Raw genomic sequence first — 13067 nt, forward strand, 5'->3', positions numbered from 1 at the left:
AAACATATGTCTCATTTACACTTATGTCAAGAAGTGGGAAGCATCCTGGTAATTTGATTAGTCATTGCATTGTTTAGAGTTCTTATGACTTTCAATGTTGTTTTTCTTTACAATGTTGTGTTTTTTGGATAATTTTTTTCACTTCATTCTGCATCAGTTCCTATATATTTTCCAAGGTTTCTCTAAATATGTTCTTTTTGTAATTTCTCACAGTAATATTCCATTATACTAATATACCATAATTTGTTAAATCATTTCCCATTTGATGAATGAATCTTTAGCTTCAATTCTTTGGTATGACAAAAAGCTCTGCTATTAATATTTTTTACATTTGGATTCTTTCCTTCTCTTATGTCTTTGGGATATATACCTCATAGTAATATTGTCAGATCAAATGGTATGCTTGGTGTATTGACTTTGGGGATATAGTTCCATTTTTTTCTCTACTAGCAATGAATGAGTATGCCTATCCTCCCACATTCCTGCCAACAATCATTATTTTCCATTTTCATTATATTTACTTATCTGTTGGGTAAATGAGATGGAACCTCAGATTTGTTTTAATTTGTATTTTTCTTATCACTAGTGATTTGGAACATTTTCTTTGTATTATTTATCAATAGCTTGATTTCTTCTTTTTAGGACTTTCGAGGTTCATATCCTTTGCCTATTTCTGAGGGAATGGATCTTGTTTGTATATGTTTCAATTACTCTCCAACATAACTGTCAGATTTTTATCAGAGCAACTTGTTACATATTTTTTTCCAGTTGGGAAAATTCTTTAAATTCCTTAAGCCTCAGTTTCCTCATCTGTAAAACAAGAGTACTTGGCTAGACTAGATGACTTTTGTGGTTCCTTCCAGATGTAAATTTATAATCCCATGAATCATTTCTCTTCAGATTTTAGCTGAATTGATTTTGTTTTTGCAGAAGCTTGTCAATGCTTTGTCATCAAAATTGTCCATTTTATCTCCTGGGATCCTCTCTCTCTTTTTTGGTAAAGAAATCTTCCCCACCATAGCTGTAAAAGGCATCTCTTTCTATTTGCCTCTATTTTGTTTATGAGAGACCTTTTGTATTTAGGATATTTTTGAATGGGGTGATCTGACCCTTTTTGTTCCTGACCTCTGTTTCCTGGACATTTACTGTTGGCTTTTACCCCTCCAATCTGCTCTCTCCCAAAATCCTTGTTGAATATGTATTTGAACCACTTATAAGTGGTTTTGGTATTTCTGGTTTGAGCAATGCTGCAGTCTTCTATCTCCCATGGGTCTTCCCTGGTGAAGATGTTTCAAGAAAAGTCTGGTCAGGTCTTCATGAATCCAAGTCCAGCTTTCTAGCTCCTGGGCCACCTAGCTGCTACATAACCCTTAAAAACACAAATATGACTTATTAATTACAATTGCCCACAAAGTGATTTGATCCCATTTTCAGCTAGGTCTCAGAGCAGCAGTCTTACATCCATTCTTCCAAGAACACCTCTCTCAATGCCTCAAGGATTTTTCTGCTGGTACCACATTTCTATGGTTATAGAGGGACAACCTGACCAACTGCAGAGTGGCCTGCTCAAATAGCCAATTATCTAATGGCCACACAGCATCCAGAACCCAGTTATACCCACTGAAATCTTGGTGGACTCGCTTTAGGATTTTGGCAGTGTAACTGGAGCAGAACTCTTTATTCTGCCCCTGGAGAGACAGAGGTTGCTGTCACATATCTGTATCTTTTCCCACCATCCGTGAAGAAGACTGTTAATTTGAGCCGTTTAACTACCAAACAATAGAGTAGAAAAAATTGAATACATGATGGAGAATTTCTCCCAAGAAGTAAAGGCTATTATTATTGTCACTAGATAAATAATTGCAAACTCTATAGTATATAAGCATTAAACAATTTAAATCAATCTTCTATAATAACTATACTGTGCTAACCATACTGGGCTTTATATATGTTATCTCATTTGATCCTAATAAAAACCCTGTCAGATAATTAAACCCAAATTTCAGCAACAAATTACAAATGTTGAAACTGTGCATAACCTTTGAACCAACAATACCACTACTAGGTCTCTATCCCAAAGAGATCAAAAGAAAAAGGACCTATTTATACAAAAATATTTATAGTAGCTCTTTTTATGCTGTCAAAGAATTGGAAACTGGGAGAATATCCATCATTTGGAGCATGGCTAAACAAGTAATGGTATATATATATAAATTTTTTTAAAAATCCTTTGGAAAATGTTTTATAAAGACCATGTGCCAACAAGTTGTCAATAAGTCTCTGATTTACATCAGGACTTGGTCCCTGGATAATACAAACATTAATAAAGTCAATCTTCCCCATCAAATTACCTCTACTTTTGAGCTCTGGAATAAAATTAAGGCAATTGTGGAATAAAAAAAATATTTCTTGTTTTGCAAATTCTAAAAAGGTAACTGATTTGTTGGAATATTTGGGGGGATGATCTCTTTCCACTTTTACTATCCAAATCATGCATTTAATACATGCATTTAAGCTTATGGCTCCAAATATCGATGTGACCAGTACCAGTATGTAACATCCTTGAATGGCCGTACTCAGATTTCCTTGTCTACTCCATTTTCAAAGTTGATCACACAGTCGAATGAGCTTTTGGCTTTAATTACCCAATGCGGCAACAAATTAACAGAACACTACTGCTGAAGCTTTTTCAGTTTGCCAAGTATGAAAAAATGTGAATGGGGTAAAGCAGAATTTCCAACTGACAAACTGGTTGATGTGTAAAATTGTTTCTGTTACCTTAAGTTCTAGGTTCCTAAACCAGTAAACTGCAACAATGAAATGCTATTAACAGAATACAACCAGGAAACATTCTCTGCCACATAAGCTAGAATCTGTATGTCCAGACACAGAATGATTATCTGAAGGAAAATAAATAGGAGCCAGGTTCCAAGGAAACAAATCAGAAACCTGGTCAAAAACTGCTTTTTATAGATGATAGTGTGATCCCAAACTGATGCAAGGGGAAGCTATAGGGCTGTCTTCTTCACATAGGAAGTGATGTGAATGGACTGAATCAGCATGAAGACTTCAGAACAAGTTGCAAAAACTACCAGCAGGACACACTCCATGAAAGTTAACAGCCAGTATCTCAGAATGCTAAAATAGAAAGGGTACTGCCAGGGAGAAAGACCCTGTTTGCTCAGGCTTACATAAATAACTGGGTCTCCCAAAACATGCACAAGGGCTAGAATCCAAATAAAAAAGAATGAAAATAAACAAAAGACATTTTGACAGAAGTGTGAGAACTTTGATGTCTGAGAGATTTTCTGGTAGTGATCTAGACCTTCTAGAAGGAAAACTGGACAATGCAGGAAGCCAGAGGCAAAGGACAAAATTTGAGGAAGAAGATAGATATGGTATTTTGTAACTCTAATGCCCCAAAGGTCAAAAATCTGGAAATAGGCTACAAAAGATAAGCCTAACAAAAGCAAGAAATCAGTGAGCACTATGGACATGCAAAAATATTCCAGAAAAATTTGCTAGGTGTTCCTTCTTCTCATGGCTGTCATTCAGGGTGTTTAGGAATATTTTCTAAAGTATAATTTTTTTAAATGCTCTATTAACTTCTGGTTTACATAATTCATTTCCACCAGATTTTGAGTTACAAATTTTTTCCCCATTTTTCCCCTACCCACCACCCCAAAATAGCAGTCCCACAGGATATCTCCTCCTCCAATCTGCTCTCTCCCATTATCTTCTCCCATACCCCCTTCGACTTTTCCAGTAGGGCATGGATCTCTATGCCCCAATGCCTGTATATCTTATTTCCCAATTACATGTAACGTAGTATTAATAATTGTATTTATATATTTTTAAACATTTGATTTTAAAACTTTGAATTCCAGATTCATTCCCTTCCTCCCTTGTCACCCACCCTTACTGGGAAGATAAGCAGTTCAGTATAGGTTGTACATGTACTATGCAAAACATTACCATAACAGATATATTGTAAAAGACTGACTATATTTCCCTCCCTCCTAATCCCACCTCCCACTTGTTCTATTCTCTACTTTGATCCCATCCCTTTCCAAAAGTGGGTGCTTCCAACTTCCCTCCTCCCCAGCCTGCCCTCCCTTCCATCATCCCCTTTCTGATCCTCTTCTCCCCTACTCTCCTGTAGGGTGAAATACCCTATTTAGTGTGTATGTCATTCCCTCCCTAAACCAAATTCAATGAGAATAAGGGTGACCCATTCCCTTTTGCCTCCCTGTTTATTATATGTCCTTTTTATGTTTTATTATTATGTTTTTTATGTTTATTATATGTCCTTTATTCCACTGAATGACCATATTTTCCCCTGAAATATGATACTCACTAGGTGATTCTTGGTTTTAATCCCAGCTCCTTTGACCTCCAGAATATCATATTCCAAGCCCTTCAATCCCTCCATGTAGAAGCTGCCAGATCCTGGGTTATCCTGATTGTATTTCCACATTATTCAAATTGTTTCTTCCTGGCTATTTGTAATATTCTCTCCTTGATCTGGGAATTCTGGAACCTGGCTATAATATTCCTAGGAGTTTTCTTTTTGGGATCTTTTTCAATAGGTGATTGGTGGATTCTTTCAACCTCTATTTTGCCCTCTGGTTCTAAAACATCAGGGCAGTTTTCCTTGAGAATTTCTTGGAGGATGATTCCTAGGTTCTTTCTTTGATCATGGTTTTCAGGTAGTCCAATAATTTTTAAATTATCTCTCCTGGATGGATCTATTTTCCAGGTCAGTGGTTTTTCCCAAGAGATATTTCACATTGTCTTCTATTCTTTCATTTTTTTGGATCTGTTTAACAGCATCTTGATTTCTCCTCAAGTCACTGGCTTCCATTTGCTCCAATCTAATTCTGAAGGAATGATTCTCTTCAAGGCATTCTTCTCCTCATTGCCTTTTTGAGCCTCTTTTGCCATTTGAGTTAGTCTATTTTTTAAGGTGTTATTTTCCTCAGTCAGGCTGACGACTCTCCTTTCATAATTTTCTTGCATCATTCTTATTTGTCTTCCCAATTTTTCCTCCACTTCTCTTATTTGCTTCTTAAGGTCCTCTATGGCCTGTAACCAGCTCGTATTTTCCTTTGAAGCTTTTGGTGCAGGAGTTCTGACTTCACTGTATTCCTCCTGTTTCATGCTTTGATCCTTTTTGTCCCCAAAATAGGAGTCTAATGTTGGATTGCTTTGCTTGGTTTGCTTTCTTTGCCTGGTCATTTTGCCACTCAATTACTTGACTTTTGGGCTTTTTGCCACAGTAGGACTCTGCTACCAGATGGGGGAGCTTTCATACCAAATGCTGGGGTTTTCTCAGCTGCTGAAGGTGGTGCCCTCTCTGAAGCCTCCACATGCTCTGGCAAGCTGGTCACATACCCCAGGACCTCTACCCTAGACCACAATCCAGATCCAAGCAGGTTAAAGCAAGAGCAATTACCCCTCAGACTGGTCGCTTGGTCCTGCTACACTTTGCAGGCCAAGAGCTGAAGCTGTTATGTGGCAGCAGCTGCGCAGCCGGCTCCTCAGCAGTTTCTTGCCATGGGGGCAAAAGCTGATGCACTCCCAACTACTGGATCCCAAAGTCCACACTGCACTGACCTCTCACTTTGTCCTTTTCATCTATATGTTGATAATTCTGGAAACAGCCATAGCTGCTGGTGATCTGGAGTCCCTCCAGCTTGTGGTTGGTCAGGCCCACCCTGGGGCTAAAACCTTGGTGTGAGACTGGACTCAGCTCCCAGAGCTCTGCGCTGGTTGATTCCTGCCAGCCTGCTGGGCTGTTTTCAGCAGGAGGTTAGCTTCTTTGTGTCATTTTGTGGGTTCTGTAGCTCCAAAATTTGTTCAGAATCACCTTTTATGTGAATTGGAGAAGGTGGGAGCCGGAGCCCTGCGTAAGTCCTGTTTCTACTCTGCCATCTTGGGTTGTCCTCTTCACAAGTATAATTAAGAGTACCATGCAGCTGGGATCTAAAGGTAGGTGCCCAGGATGTGCCTGGGGCTGAAAGGTGTGATTATCCAGGGAAATAAACATTTTTTTCTTCATTTAAGTTTCAGAAAACCTGGTGGAACACATAACATATAAATATTTTTAAAAGTGGTTGTTTCCTACCCTACCTCCTCCAGGAGTTACTTCTCAGTCCAGATGATCTTTATAAGTGGATTATGTTTGTCCCTGACACTTTTCAATTCCGATCCCACCACTACTTCCAGTTTTGCCTCTGAAATCCCCTTTGCCTCTCATTTTGCCATCCTGATACTCTGGGATGCTGTGAAACTGACAAGATCTCAGGAGAGTGTGTGAGTGTGGAAGCATGAGCCAGGGAAAGTAGAGACAACTGGCAGTGCCTCTCAGAGAAGGAGGGAAAGGAAGAAGGGATGGGATCAGGCCCCTGGAAGCACCAGGTTAGCTGTGGTGTATGATTGTGATTGAACACTATTGTGCTGTAAGAAATGACAAGCAGGATGGTTTCAGAAAAACTTAGGAAGACATGTGACCTGATGCAAAGTGAATTGAGCAGAACCAGAAAAACACTATACATAGTAACAGCACTATTCTAACAACGATCAACTCTGATCAACTTTGCTACTCTGTTGATATAATGATCCAAGACAATGCCATAATGTTCATGATAAAAAATGCTATCCATCTTCAGAAAGAGAACTGGTGAACTATGAGTACAGATTAAAATATCTATCTACCTATCTATCTATCTATCTATCTATCTATCGATCGATCTATCTATCTATCTATCTATCTATCTATCTATCTATCTATCTATCTATCTATCTACCTATCTATCCATCTATCCATCTATTCATCCATCCATCCATCTGTCTATTTGCTTTATTTTTCTTGCTTTTTTGGCAACATAGCTTATATAGAAATGTATTTTACATGATTTCATATTTATAATTGACATCATATTGCTTGCCTTCTCAATGAGTGAGGGAGTGGTGGGAAGAGTGGTGAGTGGTGAGAATTTGGAACTCAAAAATTAAAAAAAAATCTTAACAATAAATAACAATGCATTAAAAAAAACAATTTTGAGACAGGTAAAGGAGTTTGAAATGTGAAGAAAAGGTGATTTAAATAATTTAGGATTATTCTGAAATAATAAGAAATCAGAGAAAAGAATGGAATAATATAGTATAAAAAAGGAAAAGAGCTCAAGCTGAAACTCACAACCTGCAAACCTGATCGAATTTTAACGAGAGGCATTTGAGACAATCCTGCAAAACAAAGCAAAGCAAAACAAAACAAAGCAACCCGGAGGTGAGGAAATTATTCAGGAGGGAAGAAGATGGGACTTTTGAAATCAATATTCTAAGCTAACTCCTGTGACCTCTCTAAGTAAATTGACATCTTTTGCATCAGGGATGACACAATAAGAAGTGGGTGATTCATCCCACTACCACAGGTGAACAATGAAGAGATAATAATACCTTGAGTTAGCAATGATGAAAAATATAAAGGTAATGCTGCTGTTAACTTCTCAATAACAGTTGGGGGCTGTGGGTAAATAGAATAAGAAGGGGGGGGATTTGGATGGATGAAGTAGAAGGGGAGTTTCACACTAAAAGGAGAAAAGTATTCTGCCAGAGAATATTCCCAAAAGAATGGAGCTATATCTCTGCTATAGGAGATGGGACCATATAATGAATTTCATCTGTAGGAATTCACATGTTAGGAAAGATCTTTCCTTAGAAAGAATTATACTTCTCAAGACAGAAGACTCCGCTAAAAGAAGGAATTCATGTGCCCCAAGGGCAGCCAGCCCTCAGAACTGTTAAGAAGACATAGAACCTGAATAGATGGATGAAACAAAACCTAAATGCATGTGGTTCAAAACTATCTGTCTTCTTGGAGGTAATGAGATTAGCTCTTGAGCATTTTAGCTGAGGGCAAAGGTGCCAGTTCCACATGCCCTCTTTTCTCTGAAAGGTTAGAAAGCACAAAAATACAGATTACGAGTAAAATTAACAAAATTTTCTAAGCTCCTAGAGCCAGCTCTGAGCAACCAGTCCAAGTCTTGCTAGAATGACTGCTATACCCAGATTCACACCTACCCCTAATGATCCAAAAACCATTTCTCCCATTTCTGAGAGAAAAAGAAGTTAGTTTTAGAAGAAGGGAAAGATCTCTAGTAGCAGATAATGCAGTTTGGAAAAATCTGTTTGCTTCTTCTTATATCTTAATTTTGTCTAAAGCAAATGAAGGTAGAGGCATGGATAGTAAATTGAAGCAGCAGATAGTGGGGAAAAGGTATATTAAATCTGTAGGGATCAATCTTCTCATTCCACTTTTGTCATACACCACTATAGAGCAGTAACATGGATCTGAGTGGGGAGTTGTCTGTCAACTTCTGTTGAGGATGAAGCGGACTGGGAGAAAGGACAGAGGTAGTTACATCACAGCTCTGTCCCCAAGAAGGCTAAAAATCTTTCCTGCTACAGAGGGGACAATGCTGCCTCTTTGTGCAGTATGTTCTTCTTTCTCACCAGGGTTAGGGCAATATTGGCTTGTTCTGAGAAGAAACTATCCTTATTCAACTCCATCCTTTGTTGACCAGTCCCACATTTTGTGTTTCCCCACGACGTCGTGTTTCCCCATGACTTTTTATACAGTTGTACTACATGATTAAACACTTGTTACGAATTTCACCAATCCATTGTCTTGTCTGCCCAATCAGACTATAAACACCTTGACAGCCTAGCTGGTGCAATAAGGGGAAAAGTATTGTATCTTGCCTGATCCAAGGGATTCAGAAGGTAGAGGAACTCCTCTACACCTAAGCTGCTTCCTGTTTCTGTTGAGGGGACCAACATACCATGACTGAAAAGTCACTCAGTTACACAGCTTCAGGGTTATCTGCACTCTCTTTCAACCTCTATATCCAACAGAGGGGATGTTGCCAAGTCTTGTCAATTCTACCCCAACAATATCCATCTCTGTATCTCTACTTAACATAGTCACCACTTTAATTCAGGTCCTTATATCCTCTTGCCTGGACTTGTTTGTCCTTCATTCTTGGAGGACGTTGGCATCATCCTTTTGCCTGAACTACTGCAATAACCAAATAGTCTCCCTGCCTCAAGTCCATCCTCCACAAAGTAGCCAAAGTGATTTTCTTAAAGCACAGGTCTGACCACATCACACTCCCTCCCCCATCAACTCCAACAAATCCCTAATATTTCTAAAGTCAAATATAAACTCCTCTTTTTTTTAAAGCCCTTCACAATCTGGTCCCAACCTGCTTTTGTAGTCTTGCCATACATGATTTCTCTTTGTAATCTCATATTTCTTGCCATTCCTCATATGCTGAGTTTTTATCTGCTGCTGGAAACAGATGAGATATTTCTAAGAGCACAGAGCATAGGGAAATGTTTGCTTTGGCTCCTCAGCCACCAAGTCCTAGGAAAACCAGTACCAGCAGGAGTTGAAGGGATTTCTGAGGCTTGGTCTGAAAGTTTGGCCTTCGAATTAAGGAGAAAAGAGAAAAACTGACTCCTCTCCTCTGCTTCCCTATCATCCATCTTCAATCTGCATACTTTTGCCCCAGCTTTCCCCTATGAGTAGAATGTGCTCTCTCCTCACTTTTTTTTTTTAATAAATCCCTAGTTTTCTTCAAAGATTGACTCAAAAGATATGAGTCCTTCCTCATGGAAGGAAGGACTATATGAGATATATGAGATCCTTCCTGATCTCCCCAGATGCTAATGCCTTCTCCCCTCAAAATTACTTTTTATTTATTTTGTGTACACACAAATACACATTGTCTCTCCTGATAAATTTAAACTCTTTGAGGGTGGAGACACTTTTGTTTCTTGTCTATCACTGTGCCTGTGACTTAGTAGGAACTTAATAAATGTTTACTGATTGATTGATTGACTTGGATTTGGTAGACTTGACTTTGAATCCTGTGTTTGGAATCCTAGCTTCTTAAGGCCAAGCAGATTCATTTCTCTGACTTCAGTTTCTTCATCTGTAAAATGTACCACCTATATCACTGTGAGAAAAGTATTGTGGAAAACTTTAAATGCTATGTCAATGTGAGTTATTTTACTTGTTTTGAATTCTCCACTGCATTTAGCATAGTGCTGGCTTTAGGGTAATCCCTAAATTAATTTTTCTTGAATTATTGGAGTCCTGGGGTCAAATTCCAGACCTTCTAGGGCCCCTTAAATTGATTTCTGAGGCACCAGGTTTATTTGATAATCTGAATGGAAAAAGCATCCCACATATTGGAAAAGATTATAAACCACAGCATACCTCCTGCCAAGGAGAAGTGATAAATCAAGTTGCCATGTAATTAACTTGATATCACATTATGACACACACATTAGACATTATCACTCCTTCAAATGGCTTATATAATCAAATTTAGCCTTCTAAAGAAGAGATGACTTGACAGATTATGGTGTTCAAGCACTCATACCAGTTTGGGAAACATCAGCTGGTCTCTGGATCCCCTAAACACTCAAGGAAGAGCAATCCTCATAGCTTGGCTATGAATTCCTCCCAATGAGGGGAGGACCAGGAGGTGAGACCATGGGGGAGATAAGATTGGGCAAGAATAAGCAAAAAGTCAAGCAAATCAGAGTACAATGGTATAGTAAACTACCTTACCCCCACCTAAGGCTCTTGGTGGCAGTTCATAAAGCAATTCAGAGCTCTTTATACCTGTCCTGTCTCTCCACTTGCCTACTTTGTCTATGTCCTGTGGAGAGGCAGTATGGTGTGGTGGGAAGAACTCTGGATCTGGAGTCTTAAGATCTTGATTTGAAGTTGATATGGGAGAGGGGAGGAGGCATGCCTATTACCTATACAACCTTGAGCAAGTCACTCCTTTTAGGGGAGGCCTCAGTTTCCCCATCTGTAAAATAAGGTGGTTGAATTAAATAGTCTCTGAGGGTTGTTTTTTTTCAGATCTATGATCCTCTGCCTAGATGACTTCTAAGGCCCCTTAGAGCTATGAATCTTTAATTTTGACCAAATGAGGGCATCTGTTAGGGTACTTTAGGTTAATTAGACCTTACTGATTTTGATGCTAGGAGACTTAAATTATGGGGTCTTTCTGTAAGTAATCAAAAATTACACGTTAGGGTGTTTTGCTGGTACTACAGATAGTTCTTTTAAACCATCATTTTTTTGTTTGTTTTTTAGCTACAAGTAATTTTCTTCTCTATTAATGTTCCTGTTTCTCACATGGTTATAGGAAGAGGAAAGACAGGTGAGTGATTATCAATGTCCATGTGTCTCCCAGGTAACGATCTACACTCAGGGCATGATCTTTTTTTTTTTGGAGGGCAATTGGGGTTAAATGACTTGCCCAAGGTCACATGGCTAGTTTTTGTGTTAAGTGTCTGAGGCCGGATTTGAATTCAGGTCTTCCTGACTCCAGGGCTGGTGTTCTATTCACCGCACCACTCAGCCACCCCCAGAGTATGATCTTAAAAAAAATTTTAGGATTCAACATTCCATAAATTTATCTCAATTAACTTGTATCCTCACTCTCCCCCCATCCCCCTATGATTCTTATCAGCATCTTGTATGTAACATTCTCTCAACTTGTGCCTTTGCCCTAACCTTCCACCATGATTATCTTCTCATCTCTGCTTCAAATTCAATCCTTCTTTTCCTTTATGATGGAATTCAAATACCATCTTCTATACAAGACTTTCCTGGTCTCAAATTCTAGTGCCTTCTCCCCTTAACTACCTTATATCTAAGTACTTTACATATTTATTTTGCATTTATTTTGCATGTCTTTATCTAACATAAACTTCTATGTGTACACATCAGCTGTCTTGATGGAATGTAAGCTCCTTGAGGACAGGGGCTACTTTACTTTTTGTTTTGTGTTTCAAAAGCTCTGACACAGGTGCTTAATAAAAGCTTATTGAATAATTAACTACTCTTCCAAACTTCATCTGATCCAAAGAAGAAAAGCACATATTATAATTTAAAGGCTATAACCTAAATGAAATTGGAGTTTTAATACTAAAACATAAAAACTTCCAGTGTTTGGACTCCAGGACAGCAAAAGATCTATAATGTTCACTCTCAGTTGCAGCAATAACCCCATAGGATCTAAATTCTCAATTTGACTTTCACCAAGGGAATACTTGATATATCCAGAAGCCATTTGTAGAACATAGGTTATTAGTCATGCCCCTCAGTATCACAGACTTTTTTTTTTTAGTCAGTGTAGGAAAACAAGAGTAAATAGGCACCTGTTCTCCAATACACACACACACACACACACACACACACACATATTATAATTATATATATATAGTCTTGGATAGTTTCATGGGGCACCAAAAAGTTAAATATTTTGCCAAGAGTAGGCAATTAGTTAAAAGTTGGAGAGAGCAGCGTGTAATAGGGACTGGCACATTGAGAACATATCAGCATGTTTGGCTGATACAAATTCCCCGTGTGTAATTTGTGGACTGAAGAGCTTACTTACAGGAGAGTTGTGAAGACACATATTGGAAGTACATTAGAGAGATATTAGAGCAGATGTAGACATTTTATAACTGGGCCTATTTAACTAACCATGTAATGAATAGGATTCTCTTTCATTGGTTAGAGAGGCATTCAAAAAGATCCAGTGGTAAGAACTCAGTCATTTTCTTCTTCCACTATTCTGCTCTTAATATGACTTCTTTATTGAGAGACAATGTGCTCAACGAGAGATAGTGCTGTTAGGAGAAAGGCCTTGGTGCCTCCCCACTGGAGCCATTTTCCTCTTCAGCTACATTACTCCTAATACAACCTTATTAAAATTTTTGCTGAGAGACAGTTTGTTCAATGGGAGACAATGTCACAGGCTGAGTCTCTCCTCACTGAAACCAACTTGTTGCCCCCTGAAAATGGATCTTGGTCCTTTGCCTGACTCGGTTTTTAGTTTGTTCTTTTGAGAACATTAATCAGGAGGCCCCAATCTTGTTAGCTTCAAAAGATCAGGATTCTGGGATTTGGAGTTCATTCTAGGATGTGTTTTGGTTTGTTGTCTGTTAGGTTTTGTTTTTGTTTTTGTTTT

General features: G+C 38.5%; 1 pseudogene; it reads right to left on the reverse strand.

Moving 5' to 3' along the window:
* Nucleotides 1-2661: 2661 nt before the first annotated feature.
* Nucleotides 2662-6146, reverse strand: LOC138154680 (probable G-protein coupled receptor 160; annotated as a pseudogene).
* Between the last annotated feature and the right edge of the window lie 6921 nt (nucleotides 6147-13067).

Source organism: Petaurus breviceps, unplaced genomic scaffold (genome assembly GCF_028583685.1).
Source record: "Petaurus breviceps papuanus isolate PSGF00001 unplaced genomic scaffold, PetGlider_PUasm1.0 91133, whole genome shotgun sequence".
In the NCBI taxonomy this organism is placed as follows: domain Eukaryota; kingdom Metazoa; phylum Chordata; class Mammalia; order Diprotodontia; family Petauridae; genus Petaurus; species Petaurus breviceps.